At 41.3% G+C, this 14,865-nt stretch overlaps 1 long non-coding RNA gene across 1 annotated transcript; it reads left to right on the top strand.

Moving 5' to 3' along the window:
• The first annotated feature begins 4,774 nt into the window (after positions 1–4,774).
• Positions 4,775–14,075, top strand: LOC142082740 (uncharacterized). Its single transcript, XR_012673810.1, has 3 exons — positions 4,775–5,570; positions 10,065–10,281; positions 12,214–14,075. It is a non-coding gene; the product is annotated as an uncharacterized LOC142082740 (long non-coding RNA).
• The last annotated feature ends 790 nt before the right edge of the window (positions 14,076–14,865 follow it).

Genomic DNA, 14,865 nt, shown 5'->3' with positions numbered 1-14,865 from the left:
CTAATTTTTCTTCAGTGTATGTGAATCATGCCTTGCTTAAGCTCAGTGTAAATGCGGGGTCAGTTGCACTATGTGTAAAGCTCTCTTTATACCGTTGGAGCGTGTCTGCATTAGAAGTTTATATTGCTGTAGTTACAACAGCGTAACTTCACCGGTGCAGGAGTCAGTGTAATTAACGCTGGGGGCACAACAGCCCGATTGGCTTTATTCATAATGAAGACTAAAGATGGAGCTTTTAAAAGTGCCGAAGTGACTTACAAGCGCGACTTTCATTGTATCTCAGGTCATGGATTCATTAATCACTCTTAAACCATGTCTACAAAAGGAGATTTTATCCCCACGAGCCAGAGTATTGTAGTTATATGGCTATATTCGTAGTACAGAAGTAGATCCACGATTTCAGATAAGAAACTCTATCAGAAGTTATTTTTATAGGACTTATCTAAATAACATATGCATCCATATTGCAGCAGTTGCACCTCTTGAACTGAAACAGCACAACGCCCTGTGTGAACAAGCACTAGGGGATTTTCATAATCCCACACCTTAACGGTGCTGTTCCTTTTGCTAAATAACCAGGGTTTTAGATTGGATCACATTTTGTCGATGTTTTTTCAGAGGGATGAGGGAAGAATCTGTAAACCACTGGTGTCTGACAGAAGAAGATCTGAAATCACACAGCTTACTGGTTTCCTCTGCAGACTAACATGCAGTTGGCCAGCTCTGTCCTCATCAGCAAATGTCACTCGAGTTACAGGGAATCCATGTCAGGTTTCAAGGAAAGGGAGAGTTTTTGCAAGAAGGCCATTTTATTTCTACAGGTTACTGTATTTCTGCTAGCAGTGCTAGAAAAGCAAGATTAGGGGGTGTGTGTGTTTAATACAAAAAGTAGATTTGCTGATATAACTGTTATTTGCACTGTTTATATTCAAATGTCCTTTAAAAAAAAGCATCATCAAAATTTACGGATAGTAAGAGTGTGCAAATCAGAACACTTATCTTCTTTTTATAGACTAAAATCAAATTATTCCTTACATTTTTCTCAGTTACAGAATATTAGATTGCAGCGTCTGTAAGTTACTTGCTTTTTTGAGAAAGGTATATTCCAAACCCAAAATTGAATACCACATCAAGACTTTTTAATGTTTTTAAAAATTCTCAGCAATTATTACTTGTCCTACTGTATCAACCTAGCATCGTTCCTAAATCTAAGCATGGCAGTGGAGAGTAGCTCACATCACAATCAGATTCTTAATTAATTACCCTGTAGCCTGCTATCTTAAAAATACAGGTCGAAAAATGGTATGTTAACCTTTTAATTTTTTTTTAACCTAATAAAATAACCAACTTGCTTTGTGACCTGTAATTCTGAATCTGATTGAGTTTTCAATATACTGTAATTCACAGATTTTCTCCCCTCTAGCACTAGGTTTGTATCTGTCACATGGTTTTCAGTGTTCCTAATGAGCTGTTAACAAGCTGTCAATTACCTATGCAAATGAGGCAAGCAGAAATGGAGGGGTTGCTATACCTAGAGTTAAAGTGTGCTACCTCGGATTGTTACGAAATAAATCATTTCAGTTTTAATAGCTGTCTGTGCCCATGTGGCTTGTGTCATGTAGGCACTTTTTCATTATATTATTTACCCAGCAGTAAAATGCTGCAGGGGACTTTGGGGTGATGAAAAAGTTGAGGGGGAGGGGAACTCACACAAGCAACTTCATTCTTTCCTGGTTTGCACCTTCTGCTCTTCTTGGGCCGGGGCTACAAGGCTACAAGCTGTCAGGTGCCCTTAGCCCTGCTGAAATCAATGACGGTTCAGGAGTTTAGGCCTGATCCTGCCAGAATATTTAACGAATGTCCTTGCTGAGGTATGTAGTGGAGCCTCACAAGTATCTAAAGTTAAAGAGAGGAACAAGGAGTTGAAATCTTGAATTCTGGAGAGAAGGGTACATTTTATATATGTATTATCAGCCTCCTAAGAGCTTTCTACAGAAAGGCCTGGCGGAAACCTTACACTTTTAGTTGTGTTATCATGTAAGGAATTCTTTCCCCTTTGCTAAAGTCAATGAAATTTCGCCTTTAAATTCTCTTTCCCTTTGCTTTAGCTTGCAATTGATGCTTACTGTAAAACATTTTGTGATACTTTGTATGAAGAATGTTATATAAAATGAAATTGCATTGTATTTATGACTGGCATTATAATAACGGTCTATCAGTGTTTCCATTATAAGCCCCGATTGTTGAGGGCTTTAAAACTCACCCATAAAAATTCACTCAGGACTGCAGCACAGTCTACAAAGGATAAACAAATCCCTTTGGCTATTTTTGAGTTAGAATAAGTGAAATCAAGAATGGGAATTAGACTTTTAGAGGTTTCCTCTCATTTTGGTATGTGTACGTGTGTATATATATATTTACATTTTAAAAGATGGGTCAGAAGCATTGTTTCCATTATTTAAGAAAAAAATACTATTCAAAAAGCACCTAGAAAAGTTAATGGATTGCGTTGTTTTGCTCCAGCCCATACCTAATCAAGGATGCTTGTTAAATCTTCTGGCAGGATCAGGCTTAAACTCCTGAACCATCATTGATTTCAGCAGGGGTAGGGACACCTGACAGATGGTAGCCCCGACCCAAGAAGAGCAGAAGGTGCAAACCAGGAAAGAATAAAGTTGCTTTTGTGAGTTCCCCTCCCCCCTCAACTTTTTCATCACCCCAAAGTCCCCTGCAGCATTTTATTGCTAGATAAATTTGCACACTCAGCTAACTCAGCTGAAAGGTCATTGGCGTATGTACTTCTCTTCTGTCCTTATGTCCATTACGTTTAAGGTTCAGGGACCTGAAATGGTGCACACTGAAGCCAGGAAGCCTGGGGTGAAGCAGAGAGAAATGTTCTGGTAGGAAGCCAGAAGGAGAGGAATTTGAGAGATATAATGACATGAAAACCAGTAAATAGAAATTAATTAAATAAAAAATCAAGAATGCCCTTTCAGATGGGAGAAACCCCAAACAGTCTGCGGGGGCATTAGTAGGCTAAATCTTTCACTGATCAATCCTGATGGAAGCTTTCTGGTCAAAATGTCAGTGGTAACTTTATTTTCTGCTGGTATGTACAATAATCCTTTTGTTCCATCTGCAAACACTAGGGGGTAAATTTTTAGCGTGATGCTTAGGGATTTAGCTGTAGGACTCCCATTAACGATAATGGGAATCATGTAGCTTGAGCACTCTGTATCGTGCTGAATATTTACCCCTCAGTTCAGAGCACTCTCTCGTTGAATTTTTAATTATATTTACAGATAAATTCCATAACCAAATATCATCAGCTCTCAAGCAGATTGTTTTATTAAAAGGTGCAGATTTCCAACTTCATTTTGAGCTGCAACCTACAGTGATTGGTTTAGCAGCTGAGTAATTTTTTTTAAGTGTCTATTTAATAATGCTTGATTTGTCAGCTTCAGAGCGTTTGGGAGACAATAAATATTAGAAAGCATCCCACCCTGCATGCATGTGCCAGAGAAATGCAAAAAGTTAATATTCTACCTTGTACCGAGCTTTCAAAAGGTATGTCATGATACAGCTTCTCTACAAGCTCTTTCTGGGAAATACTTCTTCTGCATAAATCTGTGGTTAAAACCAGTAGTGGTATACAAACATTCAGCACTAATATGACATAGGCAGTATAGTTTTATTTGCATTTGTGAAGATAAATGATAGGAGTCAAAAAAGTTAGGAGATTTGCCCAAGGCCAAAGGGGTTAATGTAAAAGAGGATATTAGAATTCAAGAGTCCCTCGCCTCTGTGCTCTACAGCCTATATTTACACCAAAATCTAACACTAGTATAAGCAGATATAGAAGAGATGGTATGCATACTGATCTGCTTAGCTCCTCCCTGAGGCACGCTTCCAGTTGCTTTTGCAGCTCTTAATTCTTGAAGTAGCTACAACCAGCTCTGCTGTGACCCTGTTGAAGTGACCTGTGAAGTAAGAATGATTCTGCTGGTTTAGTTCATGTTTGTCTAGCTGGGACAGTAGAGATGATCTTTGCTTTAAGATATGGGTGAGATCAATCTCTCTTTCCAGGTGTTTTGCAAGGGAGACTTAAAGGCTGCTCAGCCAGTTATGGAGGGCTGCGGTGTAGCTATTTTTCTGGTGCAGCTATTCCAGGGGCCCCTATGCCAGTCCTCAGCTGCTGTCAGCAGAGGTGTTACGAATAAGAGCACAAATTGTAACATCTTTTTAGTGCCAGTCATCACTGATACATTTCACATGTCACTTTGGCTTGTGCCAGAGGACTGGACTGACAGAGAGCAATCCCAAGATCAAAAAAGCACACAGGCATTTTGACTGAGCCTTGTTGTCCCCTCCGGTTTCTTCCCATACGATGATTAGTTGTCCTCAGTTGAAACAGCTGTTTCAAGGTCCGTGCCCATAAAAGCTTGCCTGCGCAGGAGGTTGCCTTTGAAGATTTTTTGGTACTCTGTAATGGACCCAAGAAATCTATAAACAAAAAGTTTCTGCCCCCATGTGAAAGTACATGCCTTGGCTCCTTTAGGAAGTACGATGTTTTCTGTGAAGGGGATAACTGCTTTCGAGCGACTGACTTGAGAGCAGAGACCCTCCCAGGGTATGTTTATGCTTAATCCATTCAATGCGTACTACAACCACCAAAGTTCAGATAAAACACATACTGCTTCCTCACCCTTTCCAGTAACCTACCAGTGTGTGAAGCAGCGATGCAGTGCCTCCACCTGTCCCCGGAGTTCGGGTTTGCAGTCCCACAGTTCCCTCCCCCCCAGAGCAGGACTGGTGGAGCGTCCATTTGACTTTGGTAGAACATTACTGAACACCCATCTCCATTCATGGCAGCAGTCTTGAATCAGGACTGATTCCCTCTCAAAGTCAGTGGAAATCCCCATTACGGTTGATAGCCTGAGATCAAACCAGAATATCCTTTGGAAAAAAAAAAATTAATAGTGATCAGTCTCTCTTCCCAATGCTAATGATTGACAGTACAAGACAATGGGAGAAACTCCACAATATTTTCCCCAAGAAAACTTTTTTTTTGTATGCTAATCTTATATCTGAATATATACCCTAATCCTAGTATTCATATCTCTGCCCTCAGTAATCATCAGCCCATCTCTAATGTTTCTTTTGTTCAGAAAAGGTAAATTCTTCTCACTTTTCAGTAGCAGATTACACAAAGGGAACTTTATGGTATACATTACACTCACAAAGCAGTTTTCTCCATCTTGCAATCACTTTAAAGAAAAAAAAAAAGAACTTTCTTCTTATCTCATCTTCCTTCCTGCATGAATGTCTGAGATAATCAATGAAGTTCCTGTGTAGAGAATAAATTGAGCTCGAATGGCTCCTCTTAAACTGTACAATCAAAGAAAGAGGAGGTTTTTGCTGATGATTTTGATATTCAGTTTAACTTTCTTCACCAGGCTGTCAGCACAGTGAAAGTGAGGTCAATCTGACCACACTCTTCCTAAAGGATCCTCTTCTGAACCATCTACTTGAGTATACATCTCCTGACAAATCAATGGCAGAATCGAGAGGTATGTACTTTGCCCAGAAACCTGGGGGCTGATTGTCCTTTGCCATGCATCTCATGTAGCCATTTAGGTGAGTGCAGCGTGGGCGTAAGACAGTGCCTGATAACAATAGCAATGTTTAGCATCCCGGTGATGTAAATGCCTTCCTGAAGATGCAGGACAGCAGAGATGCAGACCTCTGTCCTACAGTGCGAAGAGACTCAGCTCATGGCAAGTGTGGGGGGATATGGGCACTCACACACACACACACACACACAGAAACTGTTTCTGTGAAAGGGTGGTAAGTGAGTGACAATTTTAAACTAAGATTCTGGAGTCGCTGATTCAGAAATCTGAGGTTTTTACAGGACAGATGTTGGGAGGCAAAACACTAAGCAAAATATAGGAACTTACAGAGACCAAGAAACCTGCCCTTCCCTCTTTCAGTTTAATCTTGCATTTCCTGGCCAGGAGCACTTGCCACAAGCTCTGGGGTAGGGGCTGTCGCGCTCCTGTGGAGTTATAGCACGGTGGGGCTGCTGCACAAGAGCAACACAAGTAAGTGTAACGAATGTGACTAAAAACCCCCCAAACATTCTTTTGCTAAATTATCCAGATCCAGCCAAATTTCTCAGGAGTGAACAACAGTTGTTTGAACCAATTCGGCTCTGTCTCTAGGGTTACTGCCCTCAGACATTTACCAGTATGGGACTTTCCTGCTCAAGATGAGAAGGGAGTTGTAGAGGAGGAAAAAAACTCAAGGGCAGATCTGGAGTGCTGGAAAACTGGTTAGCTTGAGAGAGTTCCTTAAAATTCACACCTAGTGTTGCTGAATCTGTGCCTTGCACTTGGGCCCGAGAGGTTTCGTTGGTGAATCAGATTCATCTGTTCACGGACAAACCCTCGTCCCTCATCCTCCCCCTTTCCTCCCACAAGTTCTCTTCTGAGCTTGTCTGCATCCTGATGTGAAATGAAGTGGTATGTACGAGAATAAGGGTATTACATCTTGGGTAATATCCATTATGTTGCTCTCTATTAGCTCTCAATTCTTGGGAGTGCATTACTGCATTATTTCTTTTGTGCCAATGCTATTCCATCAAGGCCAGTGCTGGCTTACTCACTTGTATCAATGATTTCTTCTAAGGCAGCCCAGACAATATGTTGCAATATATATTATACCATGTGATTTTTAAATCAGCCTTGCAAATGTATTCTAAAAAATTTGCAGCTCTTCAGACAAATCCTATTGTCCATCATCTCTAATGATGATTGCTGATTAGCAGAAAACAAATAAAGGAGTGATTTTTATACACATAAAAAAAGATCAGCTGAGCGAACAGAATTCTTAGGAAGCTTAGGAATGAGAATTTTGCTTTGACCCATATTGTAGAAAGCTTTTCAGTTGTGTTATAAAAGAAGAAACAAAATACATTAAATAATTTTGGAATTGTATATGTTACAATACAAAAATGTCAAAAAGTTAAATGTGAAGTGAAACATATTTTCACTTACTCTGAATTACAATTGTATTCAGATAATTTTTTCAGCTGAATAAATGAATTAAAGTTTATTCCTTCAATTTTAAGAGCATTAAAATAATGCTACTTTTTTGTTTTGTGAATGAAATTTTAGACAGCTAAGATCACATTTCTATTCTAGAAATGTTACAATATTTTAAAATAATGTTGACGTTTAGGAACATTTTAAAGCTTTTTTTAAAAAAATGGTTTTTTACCATGCTTATGTTCTTCCCAGGAGAAGTTGTCATTGCTGCAGTGCTTTTAAAATTCCTTTGTATTCCGCATTAGCAGTGAATGATGCTAACGTACAGTTGTTTTTCTTAGCGACGTATATTGTATAGTCAAACTTTCTATGAATGATGAGTGATATTCATTAACCTAAAAAGTTTTAAGCCAAATACAGGGGACAGCCTGATCCAGACTGTGTATGTAGCCAACCTGTTGCTTACAAGCAGAGAGGTCAAGGCTGTTGTGTTACTCAGCACAACTTGGAGAGAGGTGTAGCACCCTCAGCTCCGCCTGCACCGCTTACAGCTGCCTGGGGGTTGCTCTGGTTTGTGCTAGGCAATCTGGAGTGTGTGCTGTGGTAGCCGGGCACCTTATACAGTCCTACAGAGGAAAGTGCCGCAGCACCCCGCGGGGCAGGAGTGCTCTGTCCCAGCTGAGGTCGCCTTCTCTGGGTTGCCTTATGCCTGCCCCGTGCACATAGGCAGTGCAAGGGGCAGGCGTAGGAGAGGCGGTATTTTTGAGTCACCACGTTAAAAGGGGCTGAATTGAGGATGTGCAGGACTCAGGCATGATTCCCTGTTGTCGACCATGTTCCACCCTTGGAGCCTGAGCGGGTGAAGTTTAGGAAGGTCCCTGCTGTCAAAGAATCCTGACCTCTTGCTATGACCACTCAGCTGGCCCAGGTTTTTTTGTTTGTGCTGGGGACACCTTTCTACTCAAACGCAACGCTCACCTGCCTTCTCACTAAATTTTCCCAATGTTTCATTGTATACTGGCCAAAATGATACTGCGTGTTTATTTGAGAGATGAAGCTTAAGAATAGAAGCATATGCAAGACATAAGAGAAAAGAGGGTGGAAGGAGAGAGGACTGATGCTGGTAGAGATAGGTGAAGAGCAGGAGGGATGCAGGATGTTTATCAGAAAGACCAAGCTGAAAGGCATGTAAATCCAGTTAACAGCTTGAAAACACGTAGCCACATTAAAGGAAGTGGAAATAAAGTCAATTAGTGGCAGGAGGCATTAGTTGGGGGTGTCAGCTGGTGAACGGTGACTAATTTGATATAGTCTAATCAGATAGTTTGGCTATTTGATTACCAAATTGAGATCCAAACACAGCTTCTTCCAGGGCAATCACTTCAGAAAAGAGGGTAGCTGGAATCATCGTGAGATCTGATCCATTCCTTAATTGAAATTAGTTTTAAATAGCTGTAACACATGTGATGTAAAACCCAAGAAGCAAATAGTTGCTGAGACATGGTGTGAAACATGGCTCTTTGGGGAAGCTGAGGGTGCACGAACAAGGACTGGGGGTTGGGCTAACCTGTGAATGTGCACATGGAGGTTCACACGCGTGTGCACCAAGAGTGAGCCTGTAGAGACACTTCCCTGTCTGCTGTGCTCTTTCTTTCTAACTCACTCTCTATTGAGAGTTGCTCCTGTTTGGATGAAATGGGTCCAGAATGCCAGGAATCAGCTCACTTCTCAGTGACTAGCCGGTGGAGATGAACTAATACACATCCGAAGGTTGTATGTACCTTGTACACCTTCATAAGAGCCCGGGCAGCCTCTCTAGCACTGTTTACTATCTGGCATTAACAGGAATGGATGGTTAGGGGAAAAGCAGAGGAAACAAAAGACGTATAAAGTGATTTTTTTTTTGACAATCAATGGTTTAGCAATTTCCTGAATCAGAGGTTATATCCAGACTTAAGAAGCTATCCTCCACAAATTTGTCTAATCTTTTCAAATCTATTAGTATTTTTGGCCTCTTATAATCATCTTGCAACAGAAAATCTGCACAATTATGTGCAAAAAATTGCTTCCTCTGTTGTAACTGTGGTGCTTGCTCATTTCATCGGGTGCCCCTTCCTTCTGATACTGTGGGAAAAGGAGTAATCAATGCCTGCGTGCTTCCGCAGGCTGGTTGTGACCTTACACGTCTCTGTCAAGTCCTCCTCAATTATCTATCTTGCTCACTAAAAATTGTGAATTTCTCACATATCCTTTGTCCTTAACCATGCTGACCTTCCCTCTACCTTTTCTAGCTCTTTTTCATATTTGATGCCTGGGTCCAGGCATATTGTTCAAGGTTTTCCTCCCTCTGCCTCATTTGCCCGTCCGGTCATTGCCGGTATAAACGCTGCAGGAAGAGGAAGGGCGTCCAGTGGAAGAGGGCTTCTCCGGCAATTTTGCCATTGCATTCCTGAAAGTATTTTGCCCATTCTGGAGCTTACCTCAAGGCTGGGCACAGCAAGAGCTCTGCCCATATCATAGGCAGTATTTCTAGTGTCTGTGATCTGTTAAGTGGAACAGAAGAGTGCATTGTGTATCTCCTTTAAAGGACCTATTTGATGTTACCCTGTGTCTGTAATCATACGGGTCATGATTCAGCATGAAGTTACCCATCTTTGTGCAGAGAAACAGCGTCAGCGAGATGCTTTGAGTTAGGCATGTGCTTAACTATTCTGCTAAATTGTTTTAAGCCACTGATGTGAAAGGTGCACGTGGGACCAGAGAGATGCGAAAGTTTTCATTCCTGCTTGCTAGCACATATCATAAATGTGGACAATGCCGAACTTATGCTTTAGAGAACCAGAAAATCACCCCCCAAACGCCTCCATGTATAAGGGAGCTGCTCCAATTTGCACTAGAGCTGAAATGTAATCTAAGTTCTTTTTCTTTGCAGGTAGGGATGAATATCAGCTGGGAACAAAAGAACAAGTGAAAAAAGTATCCTAGGCAATTTTTTCAAAGAATTTCTTTCTTTAGGTTGGTCTGGGGATCATCAGGATTGGACCTTAGCACCAGCAACCTCCAGCAGACTGCAATGGCTCTGCCTTTAACACACTTCCACCCCTGTGTGTTATATAGCCGTAATACTGAACACATGAGGCAGACAGCTGCCCTGAGGCATTCTCCGTAAAAACTTTCATATCACAACGGAACTGAACGTACCATTATAACACCATGTCTCCTCTTCTTCACGGTAAGAATTGTTCTGAAAACCAGGCAATGTCATGGAAATGTTATAATAGACACATCCAGAATATATGGGTGAGTTAGTCGTCCCCAGTGATATATTTAAGCTGTTCCTTCTACTATACATAGAGAAGGTTAAATATAATTAACATTGGTCAAAGGGTCCTTTTACTTTACATACTTTATGAACGTATTACCTCAATTATCAGGAAGGAAAAAGGGAAAGTGTATTTCTTAATATCTGCTGGTATAAGCTCCTTTAAGTCATTTCCATTGCAACACGCATTTTTGCTCTCCGAGAAGCATGAATATTTTCTCTCTCCCTAAATCCCATAATTGTTTTATTGCTACATTAAAAAATGTAAATAATAATTCCCCTCCCCATAATAAATTTGACTCAACCTGTCTAGCTCTGAAAATGAACATTTCAATATCTTCAGACACACAATGACATCATATCAATATTTAAAACCATTTTATGCATGTATTCCAGGTTGTCCAACTTCATTAAGGGCATTCATCAGCCCTCTGGCTACAGTGTATTCCCATTGGAGTTGTAGGCCTCAGGCCCTACCAAACAGAAATTTAAACTAACTTGCCTTTTTAATTCACATTATTCTCAAATATTCTCTTTTTTAGACCCCTGCCATGACTAAGGCATTTAGACCTGGCTATGATTTTATGCACATCATCATTTAACAGACAAAATCCCCATTTTTATGTCAGAATTTGAGTACGTGAAAATAATAGTCTTTCCCCTTTAATTTCCCTTCTCTTTCCCCATCTGTCCCTATTTCCTGGGTGCAATAATAACTGTGCTTCTTTTAATGTTGTATGCTAAGTTAATAATTTGAGCTACAGGTTGATAGGGAGATGGGGTTGTTGGGTTTTTATGTTTAAAAATTTAGAAACTTTTCAAACATATTAAGCTTCATTCTTTTTCTCTCTCTTTCTCTTCCCAAAATAATAAAAAAATAAATCCTCTTGATCTATTTTTTATACAGCTGAGGATGCACAGCATGAATACATATCCCTGCTAGTGGCATCGAACACTGTTGTATTAGTATAAAACTTTTTTTCCCCACAAACAAAACAAACAGTCTTCCCATTGTTCTAGTCTATGGGATGACTGTGGATCTGCTCTCCAAGACGTTTAATGACCTTCAAGATTCCCAGGTAAAACTCACACACACTACACAGCACAGGAAAGAAAATTGTGATATCAAAAAAATTTTCTTTGCTACTGGCCAGACAGTGTAGATTTGGCTGAAGCCTCTGATTTATCCTCTCAGATTTGTGTGGAAAGGGTTTAAATATCCATCATTTGTTACAAAAAGGAATGGAAGCGTGTGGAAGTCGCTAAGTTAATATAACATGCATCTGGGATGGAATAAGTCTGGGAGAGATATTGGTGACTGAAAACATAAAAGTTGGTGTAATATACGTCAGTGTTATTAGCTCTTCTGTCCAAAATGTTCTGACCATGTCATAACTGTGCACACAGCCAGAGACCTGACAAGCGTACACTGATGGGTTATGACCCATTTGCCCCCAAAAAGGAAAGGTGAAAGAAGAAGGAATTAAAAGAAGAGAAGAAAACCCAGTAACTGCAGGGCCAGCTTTTGGATCTTTTTCCATAAGTAGCATTTTTTTAAACAACTGTACTGCTCTCAATTTCCTTCTGCTCTCTGCATCTCTCTTCCCTCTCCCTCCTCGCCTTGTTTCAGTGTTCCTGCAGCCACTTTTTTCCTTATGTCACTCCAACCCTTGCCCTTTTTTCGTTTTGTTCCTCTGGCTTTCACAGCCCTCTGGATTGAAGACCTCTCTTAGTTATGACACACAATGCAGTCTGTCAAAGTAAGGAAAGTTCAACCTGTCCCGATTACCTGGGGTTCCTTTGGCGGTGGTACTGATCATCAACTACGTTTTATCCTTCTAGAAAGAAGCAGGTGCTGTCTCTTCTGTTGAGATCCTGGATACCATTCCCATCCAGCAAAACTCTGAGGCTCAGTTTCTCAAAGACATAGAAATCCACAAAAAGATTCAGCCTCCTATGGCCAAAGTTTGCTGTCTGAAAACACTTTTCAGCTCAAGGCAAGTGGAAGCGAGTCAAGGGCTTCCATAAAACTCTATCTTACCACAGCTAAGAAGCATCTTGAAATACTCCCACTCCCCAGAAAGCTCCACAGTGTTTTGGTTTTTTTAAACTTCATTATTATCAGACTTACTCCTTTAAAAGTACCCAGGAAAATGTCCCACTCCCCAGCCATGAGGTGCTCTGAGTCATTTTATCTCCTGTCCCAGTGGGGATTATCCTTATTGTGGTAGTCTGCTGTGCCAGGCATGCCGAGATATCTTCACTTATAGTCTTCATCTTGAGGGCAATCCTAGAGAAGAGTACTGCTGGTGACAGCCATCCAGGCAGTGAAGGCAATCTGGAGTCTGCTTGTTTTCTCTCTATAGTCACCTGCCAACCTGATTTTGGAAGTGTTGGAGCTGTTGGAAGAGTTTGTGTCCTTTGAAACTACCGGCAGATACTGTGCAATAAATGGCTTGCTTTCTGGAGATCATGTCGTGATGTGGTCCCTTCTCTGCAGACTGCAGGGCAGACTGCCCTTGGAGCCAAAACCTATTCTCCCAACATACTGCAAGGACAAGCTAATCCTAGTATTTCCATTGCCAGCCAGGCCCTATCCGCAGATGTAAAAAAAAGAGCTGGAAAAGAGAAGGTGTTTGAGACAGGGAATGCCCGTGACTGTTTAAGTAGATCACTGAGAAGGGTGACGGTGGTGGTGGTGGTGAAAGGGCAGTCAAGGTTAGATCCCTGGGCACTATTGCAGTAAGTTAGATAAATAAGAATAATAACAACAGGAGAAGAGAAAGGGAATGGGGCATGTGAAATGATCACTGTAGGGAACAGGATGTGAGAAGAAGACTATGACAACAGAGCTGGGAAGGAAAAGAATCACCATCACAGGGGTTGAAGAGAGAAGGCAATGGATAAAGAGGAAGAGGTGTAGGGAAAGGGCAAGCAAACAGGCAAAGAGGAGAGAGTAGGAGATGCAGAAATACAAAATAATGAAAAGAAGGAGAATATTAGAAAAACTGGAGAGATAATTAAACGGCAAAAACTCTGAAACTGAAGCTAAGTGAGAATAAAGAGGACGGAAAAGAAAAGAAAAAGTAAAAAAAAAAAAAAGAAGGCCTGATAAAAAAATAAATGTAGAAAATATATTTAAAATGAAAACAGGAAAAAAAAAAAAGAGAAAGCGATTCTATGGAGATGGAGAGAGAATATGAGTGGGAAACTAAGGGCAGTTTTCTATTTTGTAAAGTACTGGAAACCTGCCCATAAAAAGGACTATATAAAAACTTGTCGTTACTGTTGGTTATTTATTGCCCCTTTCTCATCAGGCAAGCTACACTGATGTAGCTATGTCCAGGCCTTGGAAGAGGATGGTGCCACTTTCGATACTAGTCTAGATAAAGAGGTCTATATTTATGTTTACAGACAGACTCTTTTTTTCTTTTATGGCTGTGGCATCCTAGTAACTGAGACCTGCGTAGTGCAAATGAAAGGAGTTTGCTGGACTGATGAAGCAACTTTTTCCTCTGGGTCTTAGGCTCCATGTCCACTCCCTGCCAGGACAGGTACGTCCCACACATGTAATACCTGTACACGTTGACAAGTCTCTCCCTCTGTGAGGTCGCAGGCATCATGGGGAGGAGCGTTTCGGGTCAGGCTTGAGGTACATTGGGAAAGGAGGGCACGTGGGGGAGGTTGCAGAGTGCCAGACTGCACTGCGCCTGGCTGCGGCCAATGCTTTGTGAGCTCTCATTTTCATGAACACACCATTCATTCATAAATTTTTAAAGGGGAAAGAATCATTGTTTAATGAACTTTTGTGAAGAAAATGGAGCAAGGGAGAAAAGAAAAGAAACACTGTGAGCCCCTTACTCCCTAGACTTATGACCTGCATAACTCCAATCATTGTGTTATTTAGACAGCCTTCCTATTTAGCCGACATTAAATTTGTATGCTCCCACATGGTTGAGCTGCTACTTTTTTTATCCATGCAGCTGGGATTCTCTGAGGGAACATGATGGGTCAGGGGGAGGAGGGGAGGCGAGGACAGCCGTCTCCAAAATGCTGTGGATGTGCCTTTCTGGCTCTATGCTGGTTGCACTCAGGCAGGTACAAGCTGACGGGAATCGGCAGCGGCAGCCATGCGAACGAGGTCAGAGTTGGTGCCTCCGTGGCTTTTTTATTCTTCCAAGCACTCTGAAAATGTGGGTGTGCATGTTAAAACTGCCCTATGAGGCAGCTCTGACATGTGGGGCTGCCTGGCACAAACACAGCACATAATAACACAAAGTATTTGGCAGCGTTACAGGGCTAATCTTTACGTAACTGTTCCCGAACAACTTCTCTAGTGCACTGAGCACAAACAAGCTTTCCATCAGCCTTCGCTGCATGCAGATTGACTTGTGTCACCTGCTTCTCCGCTGAGCAAATACTGGCTGTGGTCACGGCAAGGAAAATCTTCTTCTGCATTCGTAACTGGCTCTCCCTAAATTGCCTCCTTGTTTT

This window comes from Calonectris borealis, chromosome 5, assembly GCF_964195595.1.
Source record: "Calonectris borealis chromosome 5, bCalBor7.hap1.2, whole genome shotgun sequence".
Taxonomy (NCBI): Eukaryota; Metazoa; Chordata; class Aves; order Procellariiformes; family Procellariidae; genus Calonectris; species Calonectris borealis.
Note: the sequence above shows the minus strand (reverse complement) of the source record. Positions and strands in the feature narration are given on the sequence as shown.